Here is a 12831-nt window from a genome sequence, read left to right on the forward strand (position 1 = left end):
CATACGTGTCTTGCAACCCTTTCTGTCACTGGGTAAGAACACCGCAAGATTGAACCCAAAGCTAAGCACTTCTCCCATGTCAAGAAAGATCAATCTAGTAGGCCAAACCAACCCGATAATTCAAAGAGACTTGAAAAGATAACTCAATCATACATAAAAGATTTCAGAGAAGATTCAAATATTATTCATAGATAAACTTGACCATAAACCCACAATTCATCGGATCTCGACAAACACACCGCAAAAAGATATTACATCGAATAGATCTCCACAAGAGAGGGGGAGAACATTGTATTGAGATCCAAAAAGAGAGAAGAAGCCATCTAGCTAATAACTATGGACCCAAAGGTCTGTGGTAAACTACTCACAACTCATCGGAGGGGCTATGGTGTTGATGTAGAAGCCCTCCATGGTGGATTCCCCCTCCGGCAGAATGCCGACGACGGCTCCAAGATGGGATCTCGCGGATGCAGAAGGTTATGGTGGTGGAAATATTTCTTCGGTGGCTCCCTAGATGTTTTTGGGGTATGTAGGCTTATATAGGAGGAATAAGTATGTCGGTGGCCGCCAGAGGGGCCCACGAGATAGGGGCACGCCCTGTAGGGGTGGGCACACCCCCCACCCTCCTTACTGCCTCGGCTGCTTCTTGACTTGAACTCCAAGTCCTCCGGATCACGTTCATTTCAAAAATCGCGCTCCCGAAGGCTTCATTCCGTTTGGACTCCGTTTGATATTCCTTTTCTTCGAAATGCTGAAATAGGAAAAAAACAGCAATATGGGCTGGGCCTCCTGTTAGTAGGTTAGTCCCAAAAATGATATTAGTATGTAAAATAAATCCCATAGACATCCAAAACAGGCAATATAATAGCATGGAACAATAAAAAATTATACATACGTTGGAGACGTATCAGTACCCAAGCACCAGTCCACCCACATATCAAATTATCAAAGTAACAAACGCGAATCATATGAGCGTGATGAAACTAACTTGACGATAATTCCCATGTGTCCTTGGGAGCGCTTTTCTCATTATAAGAAATTGTCCAGGCTTGTCCTTTGCTACAAAAAGGATTAGGCCACCTTACTGCACCTTATTTACTTTCATTGCTTGTTACCCATTACAAATTATCTTATCGCAAAACTATCTGTTACCTACAATTTCAGTGCTTGCAGAGAATACCTTACTGAAAACCGCTTATCATTTCCTTCTGCTCCTTGTTGGGTTCGACACTCTTACTTATCGAAAGGACTACGATAGATCCTCTATACTTGTGGGTCATCAGGGGCTTCGGCCTTAGTCTTCTTGTCATTACTAGGCATGCCCGACCCCTCAATGATCATTAGTGCCTTATCTTTGCGCCTCTTGTTGCGATTCTTGTTCTTCTTCTTCTGACTGGTGGCCTCATCATCATCCTCTGACTCGATGTCAACACCATCTTCTTCCCGAGGGAGTTTCCTCCCCTCCTCCACCCGAGCACACTTGTCCACCAAAGTGTAAAGTTCCTTCACAGTCTTGGGTAACCAAACGTTCATCTTGGAACGTATCTGACGATTGTGCATATTGGATTGGAATGCAGCTATGACAACTGCTCGGTGGATGTCTGGAATATTTCTGTGGACTAGGCTAAACTTCTGCATGTACTTCCACAGAGTCTCTCCTTCCTTCTACGGGAGAAGTTGCAAATTGCTGGTCCACCCTGGTTCTTGATGGCCGCCCGTGAAGGCGTCAACAAACTCATGGCACATGTTATCCCAAGTAGAGATGGAGTTCTCCGGCAAGTGCATCAGCCAAGACGTCACGTTTGGATTGAGTGCCAAAGGGAAGTAGTTGGCAAAACCTTCTTATTTCTTCCCTTGGCAGCTTGAACGGTGATGGTGTAGATGCTCAAGAACTCCGCTGGGTTTAGTTTCCCATCATACTTCTCTGGTATCTCTGGCTTGAACGTGCGAGCGGACGGCCAATGGACTTGCCGCAGCTCATCGGTGAAGGCAGGGCACCCAGCCTCGAAAGGCAGGTACCTGCCTCTGCCGAGAGCAGGCTCGTCGACGTTGGGGCCATTGTGCCTGTCGGTGTCAAAACCGGCGGATCTCGGGTAGTGGGTCCCGAACTGTGCGTCTAGGCGGATGGTAACAGGAGACAAGGGACATGATGTTTTTACCCAGGTTCGGGCCCTCTCGATGGAGGCAAAACCCTACTCCTGCTTGATTAATACTGATGATATGTGTAGTACAAGAGTTGATCTACCACGAGATCAGAGAGGCTAAACCCTAGAAGCTAGCCTATGGTATGATTGTTGTTCGTCCTACGAGCTAAAACTCTTCGGTTTATATAGACACCGGAGAGGGCTAGGGTTACACAGAGTCGGTTACAATGGGAGGAGATCTTCGTATCATATCGCCAAGCTTGCCTTCCACGCCAAGGAAAGTCCTATCCGGACACGGGACGAAGTCTTCAATCTTGTATCTTCATAGTCCGGGAGTCCGGCCAAAGGTCATAGTCCGGCCATCCGGACACCCCCTAATCCAGGACTCCCTCAGTAGCCCCTGAACTAGGCTTCAATGACGACGAGTCTGGCGCGCAAATCATCTTCTGCATTGCAAGGCGGGTTCCTCCTCCAAATACTCCATAGAAGATGTTGAACACAAGGATAGTGTCTGGCTCTGCAAAATAAGTTCCACATGCCACCGTAGAGAGAATAATATCTGCACAAATCTAATCTGCTGACGTATTCCGCAGCGTGACATCACACCACGGCCAGGCCTTTATTCGAATCGTTTTACTGTTCCACCTCAACGCTTTTAGTGAGGCGGTTTCCTTGGCACGTCTTGTCAAAGCAGAGATCGTGTCCCCTTATTCCGGGATTCTCATCAATACGAGCGTGGGTAACCCAACCATGCCTTTCGTATGACTCCCTAATTGAAAGTGAGTCCCAAACGCTTACTGAGAGGGCTCTTGGTATTCAACCTATTTATAAAGAGACCAAGGCTCGACTCCTTTTAACTCGATCGAATCCGCCCCTCGCCTTGAGCTCCAACATCTAGAGCTCCAGCTTTAGGCGCCTCGGACCCTTGACGATGTCCGGCTCCGACCTTAAAGGCCGGTGGATGCCTTCCTCCGTCACGGAAGAAGACGTGCAAAAGCTGAGAGATGCCAGGTATCTGACCGGCGAAATCTCGCATAGGCTGCCTGCTCAAGGGCAAGCCATTCCCACTCCCCAGCCCGGTGAGAGCATGGTGTTCATATCTCACTTCCTTCGGGGGCTAGGCTTCCCGATTGATCCCTTCATGAGGGGACTTATGTTTTATTATGGGCTGGAATTTCACGACCTAGCTCCGGAGTCCATCCTCCAGATCTCATCGTTCATTGTCATGTGTGAGGCCTTCCTCCATATTACTCCTCACTTCGGATTGTGGCTCAGAACCTTCAAGGTGGAGCCGAAGACAACCGAGGGGCAGCATGCTGAGTGCGGAGGAGCCATCGTAAGCAAGATGCCGATGCTTCATGGCCCGAGGGCTCTTTCCAAGAGGAGTTCGGCTTATGGCAACGGGACTGGTTTTACATTACAGCCCCCAGGGGAACCACATGGGTGGCGCCACCTGCTTTTCGCTCGGTTCCCCCACCCGACTAGTGTCATGGGTCAATGAAGGGCTTATCTGGGGGCCGTACAAAGACGTGCCCTTGCTGCAGGACCGCATTCGAGATCTCCTAGAAAGAGATATCAACTTGACCGTAGTGGCACAAGTTATGCTGATTCGCCGCACGCTGCCCTGCAAACGTCGCCCTCTCCGCCTATGGGAATTTAATCCAGAGGGACCGCGAGTCCTCCAACACTTCATGGGCACGACACCCGTGGAGATGTACAAATTGTTCTTCAGATCACAAGCAAGGTGTCCGGATTTGTCCGAGGACGCAGGTCTGAACTGCAATCGACCGAATGCTCGAGTAAGTAGCCCCGTATTTGGACACGCCATCCGTATTTTCATCATAAAATTACCCTTAACAAAGCTGTCCTTTGAACAGGAGTGGATAGCGAAGGCAAAGCTTATCAGGTGTCCAGCCCCCCTGCCTGAGACCGCACCGGATCCCGTGTTAACCAGGATGCTAGAGGTCGTGCTTTTGCAGAAGGCGAAGGGGGGAACAGAGGAGCTACCGCCTCCGCAAAGGAGGCTGTTAGGAAGGGAGGAATCGAAAATTCCCCTGACCAGGGAAAGAAAAGGACTGCCTCTGAAGACCTGGAGGGGATGGCCTCAAAACGGGGGAAGAAATCTTCGCCAGAGGGTTCGGCGCCGGAGAATGCCCCGACCGCATTGCGCCCTCAAGGGGATCATCTCTCCCCCGAGCCATAAGTAAAGAGAGGGGTTCCAAAATGAATGACATTCCTGTTTTATTTCTGAGGAAGATAACTGAAATATTACCTTGCAGCTCGGATCTCAACCCTTCTCAGCAGAGCTCATCTTCAGGGGATCTTCGTCCGGAGATGATAGAGAGCAAAACGCCTCCCCTTGTTGCACCGTCTCACGAGGCAGGCGACCCCGAGGTGTCGTCTCGGAGGGTTTTTCCAAGTCCGGACCCTGAAAAAGGTCATCAGGCTAGTCCGGCACCCTCTGGTGCGCGGTCGGAGGGGCTAAAGGATCTGTTCGGGAGGGCGTCCATCTCAGAAGAACACCGTATGTTGATGAACACGGTGATTGGAAGGATTTCATCCGTGGAAAGCGGACTATACGAGGTTGCCAGGAGTTTACTAACAGGCTTCGAGGTACGTAAAAAGGTGTACCTTTTGGTAGAGCCGCATATAAAATGCGCCCTGTATAAATAGTAGCCCCTGAGACTCTGTGTGTCGTCAAAAGTGATGGCGCACAGAGGATCATAACCCCAGGTATAATATGTCACCTATTTTATGAAGGTGGCGAGGCGTTCGGTGGCTGGCCGGACTGATGAATCTGCCAAGCTAAAGCGGCAACTTGACGTGGCAGATGCCGACATCGCGCTTGTAAATAAGCGGCTAGATGAGGCACAAGGTATGTTCCAAAGACATCTGATAAGAGGAGTTTGGTGCTCGTGCCTTATAAGATATGTGCTTAATGTAGATAGTGCTGCTGCCGTGGAGAACCTTCGGGCGGAACTTGCCCGAGCCAAGGAGCAAGCAAGGGAAAGTGATGCGGCTGCCGTTAAGGCGGCTAAAGAGCTAAGAGCCGAATAGGCTGCTCACTGCCAGAGCAAGAAAGTAATAGCCGAGATGGCTATAAAATTGAAGGATGCTGCCGACCGCTGTAAATTTTTTGACCAAGGAGATAAGGCGGCTCAGAAGGATCTTGAAAAGATCATTGCCGAGGCCATGGATACAAGCTCTTCAATGAGAGCTATAAAGGAGGAGCTACGTCAGGCCAGAGATATCACGGTTGGAAAGCCCTATATGCTGCAGATGAAGTTCGGGGACCCCAAGTATGCTCCGTTAGACCGGCAGTGGAGTGCGGAAAACACGTATCTGGATTTGGCAGCTAGTGCGGCAGATGCGACCGAACACTTCCGCGGCCGAGGTGACCATGGATTGGAAGAGTTGTTTTGGTCGCAGTTCCACAATCCAGAACGCCCACTTTCGGTATCCGACCATTTGGCCGCCTGGGCGGAGCTGAACAGGTTATCCGGACTCTCCATGAGGTATGTTGCGAGTCGTCTGTGGCCGGAGAAGCCGGAGCCAAAGAGTTATTTTGGCTTGGTGCAGCAGTTCCTTGGTTCGGTGCCGCATGCTGATGCAATAAAGAGGTTGGCGTGCATAGAGGGTGCACAAATGGCTCTTGCCCGTGTGAAAACATACTGGGCGGATATGAAGGCCAGTGTCGTTGCATCCCGGGATTCGGACGAAAGCCGAGTACCTGCCAAGCACTACTTTGAGGAAGTTCTTCATGGCGCTCGTTTAATAGAGTCGCAATGCTCGAAGGATGTTGTGTTCGAATAGCATGTACTATTGTAAAACGAATATTTTGATAGAATATAAAAGCTTTTTATACTTGTGCTTGCAAGAATTATAATGCCTCCTGTGCGGCCGTTAATGTATATGTGTATATAACCTGAAAGATGGCAGTCGTTGGCTTCAGCCCCCACGCATAGAATGCGGGGGTGTTTGCAAAAAGGCGCCTTTTCACACTTAATCCAACGTCTTGGTCCTATAAAGGAGGTGGTAGCACAGCGAACTAGGCAACCGGACTATAATGCTTTATCACTTTCACTTAGCCATAGGAGTTTGACAGTGGGGCTACTGAATAGCCCCTAGGGGCACCACGCTCGCCCGAATTCGGGGCGCGTGTGTGCCTGACCGGGAAGCGGCCCTTCATTAATGCGGAGGAATCCTAAAGATTCCGAAAGTCATCGAGTGGTTGACCAGTCTCTCGCTATATCATGATAGTCAGTTTTCGGCTTTCTCTATTGAGGTGCTCGCCTGGCCGAACCGGGGCACAATCATAGTAGTTCTCCTAGTGCCGCCTTAGCCGATAGAGCGGAACGTAAGGCAGCAAAACACAGGAGCCGGGCAAACCCAACATTTGACCAAAGACATGATTCGGAGCTAATGCATATAAGGCCAAACTGGCAACACCGAACACTCCCTAAGGTATTCGGTCTTTCTGAGGACAGGCCGAACAATAGCCCTTTGGTAAAAAAGCCCCAGGTGTCCAGGTACGTGCAAAATTCTGGCGTGGCCACATGCCAAGATGCCAGCCTCCTCCTCGGTTATAGTGAAAACCGGGGGATGGTATCAACAAGAGACAGTAAGAAAGGTTTACGCAGGGTCTTAATCTCAAGAGAATCCTTAGAACGGGTCCCTACTGCACGTCTGCGCCTGTGTCTCCGTTGTGCCATATCCTGGACGGGCGTAGCACGGTGTTTGTTTGCGAAAGAGAGGGACTTAGTGAAAAATAATTGTGCGAGAAAGCTATATTAGGAAAAACAAAATATAACACAGAGGCATGAGTAAGATTGGGCTGTATTGTCTCCTGGTGTAAACACGTGGAGCCCCTTGTACAGGGTTATGCGGCTGTTAGGCCTTTGTATGTTTACGCCGGACTTGTCGAACCGTGTCCGGGGTAGTGAAGCTGGATTAGTGTGCGGCTGTCAAGGCGGCCGCACCATTATCCGTACTCCAGGGATCAATTGATATTTCCCTTTAATGAGATGATGCCTCGCGGACCGGGCATTTTGAGTGTGAGGGATGCATAATGCGGTATTGCGTTAAAGCGGGCGAAAGCTTCATGTCCCAGCAGCGCTTGATAGCGACTTATGAATGGGGCGATATGGAAGGTTAGCTTTTCGCTTCGGAAGTTGTCGGGTGAGCCGAACATGACTTCTAACGACAGGGAACCCATACTCTGGGTATCTAGGCCCGGCATGATTCCTTGAAAGGAAGTGTTGTCATGGCGAATTGTTGCTGGGTTTACCCCCAGTTTGTGGATTGTGTCCTGATATAATAGGTTTAGGTCACTGGCGCCGTCCATTAGGACTTGTGTAAATTGGAGTTCGTCAATAATCGGATCCAAGACCAAGGCAGTCCAGCCTGCGTTCCGGATTCTTCTGGAGTAATCCTAATGATCGAAGGTGATTGGTTGTAACAACCAGTGATGGTGCTCCTCTGGGGCGGGCCGTGTGGCGCGTATCTTCGTGGGCGCCGTTTTGTTTTTCCCTTTTGTCACCTGAAGTGAATTTACTGTTTTGACTTCTTGTGGGAACTTCTTTTGTTCTCCGTTGTTCTGCTTGTGGGGCGCGTCATCATCCTCGCTTGGTGTGTCGAGCCCCTTGTGTTCGGCATTGAGTTTGCCGGTCTGCTTGAAGACCCAACAATCTCTGTGGCTGTGGTTTGCAGGTCTCCCGGGAGTACTGTGGATTTGACATATTTTGTCCAAGATTTTGTTGAGGTTGGATAGCTCGTCCCTGTCATCTTTGGGTGGCGGCTTTTTCTGATTTTGTCGAGAGCTTTTGAATCCGACGTTGACTGCCGTGCTCATCGGGCTGTTGTCCTTGATCCGGCGCAGTTCTTTGTGACGGTGTGGTTTCCCATTTCCATCTCCGAGTTCGGATGTATTCGGGTCGCTGGTGCTGCTTCTTGCCAACCAGCTATCCTCTCCTGCACAAAAGCGGGTCATGAGGCTTGTTAATGCGGCCATTGTTCTTGGCTTTTCTTGGCCGAGGTGTCTGGCGAGCCATTCGTCTCGGACGCTATGTTTGAAAGCTGCTAGGGCTTCAGCGTCCGGACAGTCGACTATCTGATTCTTTTTAGTAAGAAATCTGTTCCAGAGTTTCTGGGCTGACTCTCCGTGTTGTTGAGTTATATGACTCAAATCGTCTGCATCCGGGGGTTGGACATAGGTCCCTTGGAAATTTGCCCGGAAAGCATCCTGGAGCTCTTCCCAACTTCACATGGTGTTTTCGGGGAGGCTTTTAAGCCAATGTCAGGCTGGCCCTTTGAGCTTAAGGGGTAAGTATTTTATTGCGTGAAGGTCATCTCCTCTGGCCATGTGTATATGGAGGATATAATCCTTGATCCAGACTCCAGGGTCTGTTGTTCTGTTGTATGCTTCTATATTTACGGGCTTGGATCCCGCTAGAAATTCATGATCCAGTACCTCATCGGTAAAAGATAGGGGATGCGCGACGCCCCTGTATGTAGGTGTGCCGCGATGTTCGGATATTTTTTGCGTTGCATTGCTCAATGGAGCTTGCTTTCTTGGCCCGTAGATGGATCTGGTCGGGCCGTTTTTCTGATGCGAATCTTTGGGCGACTCGCGTGCCGCATTGAATGCGGCGCCCTTTGTTGGTTGAGGTCGATCATGGGGTCATCTATCCGACCTGGTGACTTCCTTGTTTTTTGATTGTGTGGGATCTTTGTGTGACGACTGTTGCCGTACTTGTGGGCGGTATTGAGTACTTTGCTCCATCTTATTCTGATTGCATCTTCCGCTATTTTGAGCTTCCGCTTCTGCTTTTTCAGGCTACGTGCAGTGGCGACGAGCCTTTGGTGGAGGTTTTGGTGCTCTAGCGACTTGTCCGGCGTGAGGTCGTCCAGACTAGTATCTTTGCTGGGGACAGATTGTTCGGTTTGTCCGCCTTGTTTGGACAGTTGCTCGATGGCATGTTCGTCTTCCGTTGATTCTCCCTGCTCCATGGCTGGGTCTCTGTCGAGGTGGGGCTTGGCGCGGCGCTTGCGCCGCCGCTTTGATTGTTTTTCGAGGGAACGATCCCTGGTTGTGCCTTTTTGATCCTCACCGTTGCTTCTTTTAGGTGTGTCCACCATGCATACATCGTGTGATAAGGCGATTGTGCGGCGCTCTATAGGCGCTGGTTCTTGGTCTTCTCCTTCATCGGCGTCCATATCGTCGATGTCTTCGGAGTCGAAGTCGAGCATGTCGGTTAAATCGTCGACAGCGGCTACGAAGTGGGTGGTGGGTGGGTTTCGAATTTCTTCGTCGTCCGCATCCCAACCATGCTGACCATAGTCCGGCCAGGGCTCTCCTGACAAAGAGAGAGTCTTTAGTGAATTCAGGATATCGCCAAAGGGCGAGTGCTGAAAGACGTCCGTGGCGGTGAACTCCATGATCGGAGCCCAATCGGGTTCGATCGGAAGAGGTGCGGAAGATTCGGAGTTCGGAACGGAGTCTGGCACCCTGGAGTCATAGGCCTCGCAAAGGACTAGGTTGGTGTTCGGCTCTATTGCCGTAGAGATTGCGGCTCCTGGGGCGGCATCCAACCGTCCGTCCCAACTGGCGCAGTCGGCTCCGAGCTAATGGTCGAAGCGAGCACCTGAGCGACGCTCGGGGCGTTGTCCGGCGGCACAGCTAAATCATGCCCATCGTGACAGTGCGGCGCGCTCAGCCGTGGCTCGAATCCGTCGAAGATCAAGTCCCCGCGGGTGTCTGCCGTGTAGTTTAAACTTCCAAACCTGACGTGATGGCCAGGGGTGTAGCTTTCGATCTGCTCCAGATGGCCAAGCGAATTGGCCCGCAGTGTGAAGCCGCCGAATACGAAGATCTGTCCAGGGAGAAAAGTCTCACCCTGGACCGCGTCGTGGTTGGTGATCGAAGAAGCCATCGGACCTTAAGGTGATGACATAGAGGAACTCTCAATGAAAGCACCATGTCGGTGTCAAAACCGACGGATCTCGGGTAGGGGGTCCCGAACTATGCGTCTAGGCGGATGGTAACAGGAGACAAGGGACACGATGTTTTTACCCAGGCTCGGGCCCTCTCGATGGAGGTAAAACCCTACTCCTGCTTGATTAATATTGATGATATGGGTAGTACAAGAGTTGATCTACCACGAGATCAGAGAGGCTAAACCCTAGAAGCTAGCCTATGGTATGATTGTTGTTTGTCCTACGGACTAAAACTCTCCGGTTTATATAGACACCGGAGAGGGCTAGGGTTACACAGAGTCGGTTACAATGGGAGGAGATATTCGTATCATATCGCCAAGCTTGCCTTCCACGCCAAGGAAAGTCCTATCCGGACACGGGACGAAGTCTTCAATCTTGTATCTTCATAGTCTGGGAGTCCGGCCAAAGGTCATAGTCGGCCATCCGGGTACCCCCTAATCCAGGACTCCCTCAGTGCCCCTTAGAGTGGTGGTGATTGTCACGGCATCGCTCGATGGTGACGCGTGCACCCTCCCTCTACCTGTCCTCCAAGGCTCGTTGTTGGCCTTGACATCCTCGGGGATCGGATGAAGCCATCGAGACGTCATCAAGCTCTTGGTCGTGTAGCCCTCGTGCTGGTTGCCGCGGCGGGGATTTCACCGTGTGGGTGGCCCCTTCCACACGGCCAGCAGCGTGGGCTGCCGTCGTCGCCTAGGGAGGCTGTGGCGGGCCATCTCGCTGTGAGGCTCCAGCCTCAGCAAAGCCAATCATGATTTGAATGGTGGCTCTCCACTCATCCATCTAATCAGCTGCCATAGGAAATCTCAGCAACAGCTGGGCCCATGCCATGGCCTCCAAAGCTGTGCTTGGCATAGGTGATGACAATGTAGATTGCAGCATCACTCGTCTCCTGCCGGGCTCCCGTCGTTGGGAGCCAATCGCTTGGATGGCATGATGACATGGTGGTGGCGCGTGTGGATCAATGGCCCCGTTCGGAGCATTGGATGGGCCAATTTTATCCAGGGGTGGTGCATGTCCTACGACCGCGACCGTGGCGGGGGCGGGCGGAAGATTGTGATTCACCTCAGGGCGAGCGTCACCGCCATGGTTGTGCTCCTCGGCTGGACGAGGAGGTGCATAAGGAATAATCTCTCTACCCGTACCTCATGGAGCGTGGTCGCCGGGATGCTGTTGGTGCTGTCATTCTCGGGTGCCTCCTGCTCCTGCTTCGGCCGTGGGGGAGGTGGTAACAACACCGCCTGCGTTGACCACGTCCCCCACAGCGTCCACATCCCTGTGCGTCCCCGCAGTCCCTGCGACATCGTTGGTCGCGGGTGGCGGGGCCTTCGAGGTGGATGGGTAAGCTGCGGCACCGGGCTTCTTCTCGGGCGCCATAGTTGATGGAGCCGTCGATGAAGAAAATGGCAAAGATTACACGCTGCTTACACTGTCGGGTTCGGGCAAACGACCCACCCCCTACCTGGCGCGCCAAAGATGTCATGGGAAACCACAACCACCTATGGGGCCATCAACCCCTTTGTGGTTCGGTGGGGGGATGGGCACGTTGCACAAAGGGCGAAGAAGCGTAACACAGCATGACAGAGATCACACGGGCAGTTTTACCGAGGTTCGGGCCGCCGTGAGGCGTAAAACTCTACTCCTGCTTTGGTGGATTGATTGTGGATTCTGGTGAAAAATGCGGTGCTCTTGCCCGACAGGGTTACCTCGGGGCGAGAGTGACTACGCTCGTATGAGTATGCGAGGGTTCGAATCCTCTCTACCATTACCATGGGACTCCTTTTATAGAACAAGGGGTCACCACAGTGGCAAATCAGTCTTTATGTAATGATTAGATAACAAACAATGCTATCATACCTAACTTTGCAGGCGGACAGAGCGCATTAAATGCGCTGCTTAGTGTCACATCACAGCATGCCGAGCAAGCCAGCTTCGCACCTGCTTGCTTGACACGTCTCAGGACGGGTGTCATTTGAAGGTGTTTTCTGTAGGAAGTGGCTGCCATGTGGCAAGAAGCAGCCACTTAGTCACTCAGGGGCTTGACACCGCACTGATCGATGACTTGTGTCACTGTGAGGTCGAGCGGTGAAGCTTTGGTAGGCAGCCCGCCCTTGCCGTGCTCGGCAAGCCTGCCAGGGCGATCTGGTGGCTTATCTTCGGGGCAATCCTCGTTGTCGCCAGGCTCGCCTGCCCAGCAAGGGAGGTTTTTCCCTTAGTGACATCTTCTCTCTTGCTTGACTTGGTTTTCTTGATCTGCACTTTGATTCTTCAAAGAACTGATGTCTAGTGCTTGGTCTAATCTTGCATGCTGCAATCTTGCCCTTAGGCATGTGCACAGTCTGGGCAACAGGCCCAGGGTTTGTTGCACCGACACCCATCATGCTCAATCATTGATCCATTCCTGAAACACACTCGAATATTAGCGACATCCAATGCACAAGTATGATCATAGTGCTCCCTACCTGGTGCTTTATAAGAGAAGATGGAGACTCAAATAAAACTAAAAATTGCATAAAGTAAATAGTAGGCCCTTCGCAGAGGGAAGTAGAGATTTGTAGAGGTGGTAGAGCTCAAAGATTAAATTGAGAGATAAATATATTTTGGGAGGCATAGTTTTCCCGTCAACGAAAACGACCGAGTAATTCCCAACACTTTCCATGCTAGATATATCATAGACGGTTCCAAAACATAAAAT

The sequence above is a fragment of the Triticum aestivum genome, chromosome 2B (assembly GCF_018294505.1).
Source record: "Triticum aestivum cultivar Chinese Spring chromosome 2B, IWGSC CS RefSeq v2.1, whole genome shotgun sequence".
Taxonomy (NCBI): Eukaryota; Viridiplantae; Streptophyta; class Magnoliopsida; order Poales; family Poaceae; genus Triticum; species Triticum aestivum.